This window comes from Macrobrachium nipponense, chromosome 7, assembly GCF_015104395.2.
Source record: "Macrobrachium nipponense isolate FS-2020 chromosome 7, ASM1510439v2, whole genome shotgun sequence".
NCBI lineage: Eukaryota > Metazoa > Arthropoda > Malacostraca > Decapoda > Palaemonidae > Macrobrachium > Macrobrachium nipponense.
The window spans coordinates 113,196,537-113,209,065 of record NC_061109.1 but is presented as its reverse complement, the minus strand read 5'-3'; the positions used below and the strand labels follow the sequence as shown (position 1 = coordinate 113,209,065).

The following is a 12,529-nucleotide window of genomic DNA, read 5'->3' as shown; positions in this document are numbered from 1 at the left end:
ATTCCTGCAGTTCTTTAATGCTGGCTGTAGTAAAGTCCTTCTGTTGGCAGACACTTTGTAGTGTAGAATATTGAGAGGCAATATATCAGTGGCAATTAAAAGATCAAACAAAGCAAAATGACAAATTTTAAGTAGTGGTACCTCGAGATACGAAATTAATCCGTTCCGAGGCGGCCTTCGTATCATGAGTTTTTCGTATGATGGCTACTCCGTTCCAAGCCCTCCAAAAACACAACAGTAAATTTCATAATAAAGCTAAATTGACCTATAAACAATGAAATACTACAACAATTTGGACCATTCAATACCTAACTTAATACGTACTGCTAATATGTACTACATAGTACCCGTAAATAAAGTGTATTAGTGTACATGGTATACAAGAAATAATGTACGTACATACGTACGTATGTGGTAAAATGTGGAAGCTTACCTTTCGAGTGAGGCTATCTCCGAAAGTGGCGACAAAGGAGGAGGACAAACGGCAGATATGTACACTTAACTTTACGAAAAACATAAAAAAATGTCAGGAAAACATGAACTAAACTTTACGAAACACATTAACAAAACTGTAACAGTTAACTTTACAAAAAACTTAAAATTAAAATTTTTGTTTTTTGTCTTTTTTGATTTTTAAATTTTTTGAAATTTTCTTATACTTTATTTATATATATATACATATATATATATATATATATATATATATATATATATATATATATATATATATATATAAGTCATATCACATTTCCGTGATTCATATACATATATCGAGCTACAATGTCCTTTAATATCTAATTCGCTCTACCTCGGAATTAATATATTTCCATATATGCTTAACCGAAGGGGAATTTTTTCTCGATAATAGATTTGCCTGGACCAGGGCGCGAACCTATGGATCCTTTCAAACCCAGGAACGTTCAGTGAAGCTTTTCCTACTACACCACCGCGAGAGGCTTAAAAAGTCATCATTCGCCTCTCACCCTCTTATACCTTTCGCGCGCAGGAAAGGTAGTTGGTTGGAGACAACATCAACCCACCTCGACTCCGGTAGTGTTTGTAGTGCTTTTGACAGCACGTAGCCAATCTATAAGTCATATCACATTTCCGTGATTCATATACATATATCGAGCTACAATGTCCTTTAATATCTAATTCGCTCTACCTCGGAATTAATATATTTCCATATATGCTTAACCGAAGGGGAATTTTTTCTCGATAATAGATTTGCCTGGACCAGGGCGCGAACCTATGGATCCTTTCAAACCCAGGAACGTCAGTGAAGCTTTTCCTACTACACCACCGCGAGAGGTTAAAAGTTCATGTCGCCTCTCACCCTCATATACCTTTCGCGCGCAGGTAATTAGTTGGTTTGGAGACAACATCAACCCACCTCGACTCCGGTAGTGTTTGTAGTGCTTTTTGACAGCACGTAGCCAATCTATAAGTCATATCACATTTCCGTGATTCATATACATATATCGAGCTAGGAAAAACAATGTCTTTAATATCTAATTCGCTCTACCTCGGAATTAATATATTTCCATAGATGCCTTAACCGAAGCCGAAGGGGAATTTTTTCTCGATAAGAGATTTGCCATGGACCAGGGCGCGAACCTATGGATCCTTTCAAACCCAGGAACGTCAGTGAAGCTTTTTCTACTACCACCGCGAGAGGTTAAAAGTTCATGTCGCCTCTCACCCTCATACCTTTCGCGCGCAGGTAATTAGTTGGTTTGGAGACAACATCAACCCACCTCGACTCCGGTAGTGTTTGTAGTGCTTTTGACAGCACGTAGCCAATCTATAAGTCATATCACATTTCCGTGATTCATATACATATGTATATGAATCACGGAAATGTGATATGACTTATTTAGATTGGCTACGTGCTATCAAAAGCACTACAAAACACTACCGGAGTCGAGGTGGGTGATGTTGTCTCCCAAAACAACTAATACCTGCGCGCGAAAGTTATATGAGGGTGAGAGGCGACATGAACTTTAACCTCTCGCGGTGTGTAGTAGGAAAAGCTTCACTGGACGTTCCTGGGGTTTGAAAGGATACCATAGGTTCGCGCCCTTGGTCCAGGCAAATCTATTATCGAGAAAAAAATTCCCCTTCGGTTAAGCATATATGGAAATTATATTACAATTCCGAGGTAGAGCGAATTAGAATTATTAAAGGACATTGTAGGCTCATATACTGTATATTGAATCCACGGAAATGTGAATAATGAACTTATAGATTGGTCTACGTGCTGTCGAAAAGAACACTAACAACCTACCGGAGTCGAAGGTGGGTTGATGTTGTCTCCAAACCAACTAATTACCTGCGGCCGAAACTGAAAGGTATTGAGGGTGAGAGGCGACATGAACTTTTAACCATCTCGCGGTGGTGTAGTAGGAAAAGGCTTCAACTGGACGTTTCCTGGGTTTGAAGGATCCATAGGTTTCGCGCCTGGTCCAGGCAAATCTATTTATCGAGAAAAAATTCCCCTTCGGTTAAGCTATATAGGAAATATCTTTAATTTCCGGGTAGGTAAGCGAATTAGATATTACAAAGGACATTGTAGCTCGATATATTGTATATTGAAGCACGGAAATGTGATATGACTTATTTAGATTGGCTTACGTGCTGTCCCAAAAGCACTTACAAACACTACCGGAGTCGAGGTGGGTTGATGTTTGTCTCCAAACCAACTAATTACCTGCGGCGCGAAAGGTATATGAGGGTGAGAGGCGACATGAAACTTTTAACCTCTCGCGGTGGGGGAGTAGGTAAACAAAAGCTTCAACTGACGTTCCTGGGTTTGGAAAGGCATCCATAGGTTTCGCCGCCCTGGTCCATGGCAAATCTATTATCGAGAAAAATTCCCCTTCGGTTAAGCATATATGGAAATATATTAATTCCGAGGTAGAGCGAATTAGATATTAAAGGACATTGTAGCTCGATATATGTATATGAATCACGGAAATGTGATATGACTTATAGATTGGCTACGTGCTGTCAAAAGCACTACAAACACTACCGGAGTCGAGGTGGGTTGATGTTGTCTCCAAACCAACTAATTACCTGCGCGCGAAAGGTATATGAGGGTGAAGAGGCGACATGAACAATCTTTTAACCTCTCGCGGTGGTGTAGTAGGAAAAGCTTCACTGACGTTCCTGGGTTTGAAAGGATCCATAGGTTCGCGCCCTGGTCCAGGCAAATCTATTATCGAGAAAAAATTCCCCTTCGGTTAAGCATATATGGAAATATATTAATTCCGAGGTAGAGCGAATTAGATATTAAAGGACATTGTAGCTCGATATTTGTATATGAATCACGGAAATGTGATATGACTTATAGATTGGCTACGTGCTGTCAAAAGCACTACAAACACTACCGGAGTCGAGTGGGTTGATGTTGTCTCCAAACCAACTATTACCTGCGCGCGAAAGGTATATGAGGGTGAGAGGCGACATGACTTTTAACCTCTCGCGTGGTGTAGTAGGAAAAGCTTCACTGACGTTCCTGGGTTTGAAAGGATCCATAGGTTCGCGCCCTGGTCCAGGCAAATCTATTATCGAGAAAAAATTCCCCTTCGGTTAAGCATATATGGAAATATATTAATTCCGAGGTAGAGCGAATTAGATATTAAAGGACATTGTAGCTCGATATATGTATATGAATCACGGAAATGTGATATGACTTATAGATTGGCTACGTGCTGTCAAAAGCACTACAAACACTACCGGAGTCGAGGTGGGTTGATGTTGTCTCCAAACCAACTAATTACTTGCGCGCGAAAGGTATATGAGGGTGAGAGGCGACATGAACTTTTAACCTCTCGCGGTGGTGTAGTAGGAAAAGCTTCACTGACGTTCCTGGGTTTGAAAGGATCCATAGGTTCGCGCCCTGGTCCAGGCAAATCTATTATCGAGAAAAAATTCCCCTTCGGTTAAGCACATATGGAAATATATTAATTCCAAGGTAGAGCGAATTAGATATTAAAGGACATTGTAGCTCGATATATGTATATGAATCACGGAAATGTGATATGACTTATAGATTGGCTACGTGCTGTCAAAAGCACTACAAACACTACCGGAGTCGAGGTGGGTTGATGTTTGTCCTCCAAACCCAAACCACTAATTACCTGCGCGCGAAAAGGTATATGAGGGTGAGAGGCGACTGAACTTTTAACCTCGTCCGGTGGTGTAGTAGAAAAAGCTTCACTGACTTTTCCTGGGTTTGAAAGGATCCATAGGTTCGCGCCCTTGGTCAGGCAAATCTATTATCGAGAAAAAATTCCCCCTTCGGTTTAAGCATATATTGGAAATATATTAATTCCGAGGTAGGAGCGAATTAGATATTAAAGGACATTGTAGCTCGATATATGTTATATGAATCACGGAAATGTGATATGACTTATGATTGGCTACGTGCTGTCAAAAGCACTACAAAACAATACCGGAGTCGAGGTGGGTTTGATGTGTCTCCCCCCAAACTTCAACTAATTACTTGCGCTGGCGAAAGGTATATGAGTGAGAGGGCGACATGAACCTTTTTAATTTTAAACCTCTCGCGGGTGGTGTAGTAGGAAAAGCTTCACTGACGTTCCTGGGTTTGAAAGGATCCTAGGTTCGCGCCCTGGTCCAGGCAAATCTTATTATCGAGAAAAAATTCCCCTTCGGTTTAAGCAAATATGGAATACTTAATTCCGAGGTAGAGCGAATTAGATTATTAAAAGGACATTGTAGCTCGATATATGTATATGAATCACGGAAATGTGATATGACTTATAGATTGGCTACGTGCTGTCAAAGACACTACAAACACTACCGGAGTCGAGGTGGGTTGATGTTGTCTCCAAAACCAACTAATTACCTGCGCGCGAAGGTATATGAAGGGTGAGAGGCGACATGAACTTTTAACCTCTCGCGGTGGTGTAGTAGGAAAAAAGCTTCACTGACGTTCCTGGGTTGAAAGGATCCATAGGTTCGCGCCTGGTCCAGGCAAATCTATTATCGAGAAAAATTCCCCTTCGGTTAAGCATATATGGAAATAATTAATTCCGAGGTAGAGCGAATTAGATATTAAAGGACATTGTAGCTCGATTATGTATATGAATCACGGAAATGTGATATGACTTATAGATTGGCTACGTGCTGTCAAAAGCACTACAAACACTACCGAGTCGAGGTGGGTTGAGTGTCTCCAAACCAACTACTTACCTGCGCGCGAAAGGTATATGAGGGTGAGAGGCGACATGAACTTTTAACCTCTCGCGGTGGTGTAGTAGGAAAAGCTTCACTGACGTTCCCTGGGTTTTGACAAAGGATCCATAGTTCGCGCCCTGGTCCAGCAAATCTATTATCGAGAAAAAAAATTCCCCTTCGGTTAAGCATATATGGAGATATATTAATTCCGAGGTAAAGAGCGAATTAGATATTAAAGGACATTGTAGCTCGATATATGTATATGAATCACGAAATGTGATATGACTTTAGATTGGCTACGTGCTGTCAAAAGCACTACAAACACTACCGGAGTCGAGGGGTGGGTTGATGTTGTCTCCAACCAACTAATTACCTGCGCGCGAAAGGTATATGAGGTGAGAGGAGACATGAACTTTTAACCTCTCGCGGTGGTGTAGTAGGAAAAAGCTTCACTGACGTTCCTGGGTTTGAAAAGATCCATAGTTCGCGCCCCCTGTCCAGGCAAATCTATTATCGAGGAAAAAATTCCCTTCGGTTAAGCATATGGAAATATATTATTCCGAGTAGATGCGATTAGATATTAAAGGACATTGTAGCTCGATATATGTATATGAATCACGGAAATGTGATATGACTTATAGATGGCTACGTGCTGTCAAAAGCACTACAAACACTACCGGAGTCGAGGTGGGTTGATGTTGTCTCAAACCACTAATTACTTGCGCGCGAAAGGTATATGAGGGTGAGGAGGGCGACATGAACTTTTAACCTCTCGCGGTGGTTGTAGTAGGAGGAAAAGCTTCACTGACGTTTCCTGGTTTGAAAGGATCCATAAGGTTTCGCGCCCTGGTCCAGGCCAAAATCTATTATCGAGAAAATTCCCCTTCGGTTTAAGCATATATGGAAATATATTAATTCCGAGGTAGAGCGAATTAGATATTAAAGGACATTGTAGCTCGATATATGTATATGAATCACGGAATGTGATATGACTTATAGATTGGCTACGTGCTGTCAAAGCACTAAACACTACCGAGTCGAGGTGGGTTGATGTTGTCTCCAAAACCAACTAATTTACCTACGGCGCGAAAGGTATATGAGGGTGAGAGCGACATGAACTTTTAACAACCTCTCGCGGGTGGTGTAGTAGGAAAAGCTTCACTGACGTTCCTGGGTTTGAAAGGATCCATAGGTTCGCGCCCTGGTCCAGGCAAATCTATTATCGAGAAAAAAAAAATTCCCCTTCGGTTAAGCATATATTGAAATATATTTTTAATTCCCGAGGTAGAGCGAATTAGATATTAAAGGACATTGTAGCTCGATATATATATATATATAGGTTTTTTGCCACGAAGGATAAAAATGAAAAAACGAGTTGCCGAGTACTTTCAGTCCTATTCGGACCCACTTTACTGGGTCCGAATAGGACCGAAAGTACTCGGCCAACTCGTTTTTTCATTTTTTTCCTTGGTGGCAAAAAAAAACCTTTATTTATACATAGCATCACGTTTTATATACTTCGTGATCAAGTTATTTATATATATATATATATATATATATATATATATATATATATGACTGGTAACAATGTTCTGTAACAACAGAATTCCATCTAATAAAAGGAGCCCATAAAAACACCAAAATATAAGAGAAAAAAGTACTATATTTCAGAGACTGCTGTCTCCCTCTTCAGGTAGATGAATGAGAAAAGTTTACAGAAAAGGTGGTATTTATACCAAGAGGTCCATCCACAAACAAGCCAATTTAAGTCACCCCCGCTGATAATCTTCCTTTAATCTTCTTAAGGGTTGGTTGAATGAAGAGGTTGTCGATCGTGTCCGAAATCCATGCTCCTTTGAGATGTTCATTACCTGCCTCTCTTTTATTAAGGCCGATTCCATCATTTGACTCTTGTACCGGCAGTTGCTGCTATAAATTACACGTGACAAAATTCCAGTTTATTCTATGGTTATGTTCATTTATATGGTTGAAATAGCAGAGTTCTGTTGTCCATACCTAACTGACCGTTTGTGTTGTATTAATCTCTGGGGAAGGGATTTACCTGTAAAATCCGATGTAAGATTGGTCACAGTCCTGGCATGGGATTTCGTATACCCCAGAGTCCTTTGGAGATGCCTTTTGTTGGACGTTAATCAGGGATTTGGCTAAGGTGTTTGGGTAAGTAAATACAAAAGGGTTCGATTTTCCGAAGGGATTGGTTATTCTCTTAATCGTGTCCAGGTGGGGAATTATTATTTTATTGTTGGGTGTATCTCTGGTCTTGTCTTTAGGGGGTCGGTAGAAAATTACGTTTGCTTTGTGAATTGCTTTCTCAATTATATGGTCAGGATATTTTAAAGACGAAAGTTGCTTGCGAATTAGTTCAAATTCTTTTTCCAGGAATTCTGGGGAACAAATTCGTAAGGCTCTTAAGAACAAGTTACTAGCTACACCATTATCTTGATAGTACTGTCGTGATAGCTAAAGTAGTGAATGTATGAAAGTGAGAACGTTGGTTTTCTGTATATGGTGAATTTGTATTCTGTCGTATCTCTGATTATTAAAACATCAAGAAAAGGAATTTTGTTGTCTGTTTCCCATTCACTTTAAATTTGATGCTGGGCACTAATGTGTTTAATTTCGCGAGGAATTCATTAAAATTGCCCCACCTATTATCCCAAAATGTTAGGATATCATCCACGTATCTCATCCACAGCATGTTTGTGGATGGACCTCTTGGTATAAATACCACCTTTTCTGTAAACTTTTCTCAGTTCATCTACCTGAAGAGGGAGACAGCAGTCTCTGAAATATAGTACTTTTTTTCTCTATATTTTTGGTGTTTTTATGGGCTCCTTTTATTAGATATATATAATATATATATATATAAATATCTATATATTTTTTTTTTTTTTTTTTCTACAAAATTTCAACTTCTTCACCACTTTCAACTTTCTGTTTTTTTGTAGTAGTATCACTTGGTTCTTCCTTTTTGCTTACTTCTACTAAAGGCCTCTTTAAAAAAAAAACTATCCAAGGAAGATTGCTTCTGCCTGCTTTTGACAATGTTCCTGAAACGACTCAGGCAAACGTCATTGAACTGTGCAAGCATTCAACCTGTGTAAGCCTTTTCGGGGTGTCTCTTTTCTACGAATGATTGCACCTTATGAAAAGCAACTAGAGCATCCTTAATTTCTGCCGTTGTCATAGAGTCGTCGTCCTCCTCCTCGGTGCTGCTAGAGAACTCCTCTTGAACGACGTTGTTCCATGGCCTCCAACTCCTTCAGGTCGTCCGTCGTAAGCTCCTCTTGGTGCTCCTCGAGAAGGTCATTGATGTCGTCCTCGTCGACGACCAGCCACATGGACTTGCCGAGTGCAACGATCTCGTCAAGATCTGGTTGCGAAACAGTTTCAGGATCGTCAACTGTTCCTGAATCTGCAGCACCAGCTTCGCCCACGTTGAATCCCTCGAAGTCTCGGGCAGATACGGCATCAGGCCAGAGTTTCCTCCACGAGGAATTCAAGGTTCGCCTCGAAACCTCCTGCCAAGCTTGGTCGATGAGTCGGATGCATATTACGATATCGAAATGCTACTTCCAAAATTCACGCAAGGTGAGGTTTGTGGTATCAGTGATGTCGAAACATCTCTTGAAAAGATGTTTCATATACAGCTTCTTGAAGTTCGATATCACTTGCTGGTCCATGGGCTGGAGGAGAGGGGTGGTGTTAGGCGGAAGATAAAGAACCTTGATAAACGAATACTCCACTAGGATATCTTCCTCGAGGCCAGGAGGGTGAGCAGGGGCATTGTCCAACACCAGCAGACATTTCAGAGGGAGGCGCTTCTCTTCCAAGAATTTCTTCACTGTTGGGCCGAAACACAGATTTACCCACTCGGTGAACAAAAGCCTCGTTACCCAGGCTTTCGCATTAGCCCTCCACATCACTGGAAGCTTCTCCTTTAGCACTTTGTGGGCCTTGAAGGCTTGAGGAGTCTCCGAATGATAGACAAGTAGGGGCTTCACCTCGCAATTCCCACTGGCGTTGGAACAAAGTGCAAGCGTAAGCCTGTCTTTCATAGTCTTATGCCCGGGTAGCTTCTTCTCTTCCTGCGTGATGTATGTCCTACGGGGCATTTTTTTCCAAAAAAGGCCAGTCATCTCGTCGAACGTCTTAATAAAGGCTTCGGCCACTTTCGTGTCCGAGCTGGCCGCCTCCCCATGCCGCACCACCGAATGGATGCCAGTCCGCTAACAGAATTTTTCGAACCACCCATGAGAAGCCTTGAACTCTGGGGTTGGCGTTGATGTCCCTTCTCCTCCGTTGTCTTCGGCCTGGGCAATCAAATCGCCAAAAATAGCGCTGGCCTTGTAGCAGATTGCCGTCTCTGTTATCGTATCACCAGCGATTTCTTTGTCTTTTATCCAGACAAGAAGCCTTTCCATTTCATCATGCACGTGGGTCCTCTTGCTGGGACGAAATAGTCATGCCCTTGGAAGGTGTAGCTGCTTTGATGATAGCCTTCTGCTTAAAGTTGGTGCCTATTGTCGACGGATTTCGGCTGTATTCCTTGGCGATCACACTCAATCGCATACCAGCTACATACTTTTTAATTATCTCCATCTCTGTCTCCAAAGAAAGCATCCTCTTCTTTCTATGAATTTCAACTTAATTGGGACCCATGACTACGTATATACTGTGCGTAACTATGTTAAGTAGTACGTACTATACGTATCTAGTAAAGTTCTCACAAAACACGATAAAGTATACTACAACGAAATCACTAACGAATTTACATTAATAAACAAAATCGTATTGAACGAACGAATACCGCGTGCGTACGATACCGATGATGCCATGAAGTGGCCGAAGAAGCACGCCGCTACGTAGATGCATCATGGGAGAGATGCTGACCAATAGGAGAGAAGGATCTCATGGCGGTGACTAGCATCAGGAACCAATGGGAGAGCGGGAGGATAGTGGCGAGTCTACTCAGTTGGCAGCGCGCGAGTTTTAAAATTGTTATCGGTGGTCCGGGCGAATCTCAGACTTTACAGCAACAACCTTTCGTATCTTGAACAATTTTCGTATGTAGAGCAGCAAAAATCTTCGTATTTGCTTTCGTACCTTGAGTTTTTCGTAAGTTGAGCCTTTCATATCTCGAGGTACCACTGTAATTTGTTATTTTTCCTAACATACAAACCTAAGGTCTTTACATACGGATTAACTCTCAGCAAGCTGGAAATGTGGCCGTTAAACTTTTTGCAAGGCGGTTTTGGTAACAGTCCCTGAAAGTAGGTGCGGAACGGAGTTTGCTCAAGTCTACTCAGTTTACCTTTTTTCCCAGTTAAGAGAATGAGGGGTGGTAAGAGGTAAGCCCTTTATGTAAAGACTAGTTTTGTTTATTGGAAAAAATACAAATTACTTAAAAATTTGTCATTTGTTCCTACACGAATACAAACCCTTGATCTTTACATATGGGAGAGGGAGACTTATTGAGACTGCAGCCAAAACTAAGCTGCATAGACTTCAGCAAACTCTGGCAAGGTGGTTGGTACTTCCACCCCTACCTTTGGTAACTGGTACCATAACCACCTTGTAAAAGTTTAACATTTGGATTTCAAGCCCACTGAAAGTTAATCCCATATGTAAAGACCGAGGGTTTGTATTTATGTAGGACCAAGTAGGTATATATGTACTGTATATACAAGACCAAGTAGGTATATATGTACTATGTAGAAAAAAAAAGATAGATAAATGAAAAACTAAGGAAGCAAGGCAAGTCACTTTACTAAAGTAAATTGAAGATAACATAAAAATTCCAACATCTAATAGGAACAACTTATAAACCAAAACATATAAGCCACAATTTAGGTCAGAGGCCAAGCACTGGGACCAATAATATCATTCTGTGCTGATACGGAAACTGAGAGTAAAAGTTTAAAAAGTGTAACAGGAGGAAAAACTCGCAGTTCACTATGAACGAGTTGTTAGGAGAGGGTGGAAAATAAGATGGAAGAAAGAAAAATGAAAGGAAGTATATACAGTAAAATGAACGAAAGGGGTTGCAGCTAGGGGTCAAAGGCACACTGCAAAGAACCTTAAGTAATGTCTACAACTGCATGAGGTGCACTGACAGCACTAACCCCCTATGGGGATTATGCATATATGTATGTACACTGCCGATTTTGGTGACCATGAAACTTTTCTACGACTCTCCTGTCCAGTCAAAAAATGACATTGTTGTTTATGAGCATATTTCATGATCATGGATACGCAGTATTGATAAGGTAAGGAGAGCAAAGGTTTGAAGATGCCATTTTAAAGCTATAGTTTTTTTTACATCCAAAAATTTCCATTATCCGGCAGGGACTTGGCTCTATTAATGGGAACCCCGGACAGACTACTGTACAAACACACTTGATTCAATCATGCCTTTTTTTCTACTTTCTTACTGCTGCTAGGGCTATCAGTTTAATCACTTTTCTAAAAAAAATAACTGAAATAGAGTAGTTTACCAAATATAATTTAGTACTGCACATATAGCAGCCAAGCATTCTAAGAGAAATATTGCAAGTAAATCCAAAGAAATAGAACGAACACGATGCTTACACTGACTTACCACCATGAAGGTTCCCTTATATTTACTAAATGCCAACAGTGAAGATCAACTTGCTGACTGTTGAGACTACCTCATCACCAAAAAATGACTTTCTTCTAGAAATCAATGGTTACTGGACTGTACTGTATATTGTAAAGCAAAACCAAGCCTTTCTTGCTTGTGGTTATCCATTAGATAAGGCTTCTAGGCTGGAGCATGATGATATATCTTGAGCTCATGTATTGTGCTGCTGAGGGTTTGCATATATTTTCTCTCTTGAGTGCAATGGAAGCTGTTGGGATTTGAACACGCTGTAAAAATAATCGGCTAATCTTCATAAAAATATTAAAATTTCTCATCTGTTGTATCCATCTATAGATTTGTTTTTTGTTTGGTGTTTTTACATTGCATGGAACCAGTGGTTACTCAGCAATGGGACCAACGGCTTTACGTGATTTCTGAACCACATCGAGAGAACTTCTATTACCAGAAATGCACATCTCTCACACCTCAATGGAATGTCTGAGAATCGAACTCGCGGCATGCCAACACCATACCAACCACATCACTGAGGCGCTGTATCCATCTATAGAGGATTGTTTTATTGATGAAAAGTTATTGAACTAGGCGATAAAGTTTATGTGACTTGATCTTAGAGATAAAACACTGTTTGTTTGCCTGTTTCCAATCTTATCTAGTCGAGTCACCTTAATTTTCCCATCA

The 12,529-nt window shown here is 40.6% G+C and overlaps 1 protein-coding gene across 3 annotated transcripts in view; it reads left to right on the top strand.

Moving 5' to 3' along the window:
• LOC135217107 (uncharacterized) overlaps positions 1-12,529 on the top strand; it is a 172,532-nt gene that overhangs the window by 113,726 nt on the left and 46,277 nt on the right. The window lies entirely within an intron of this gene.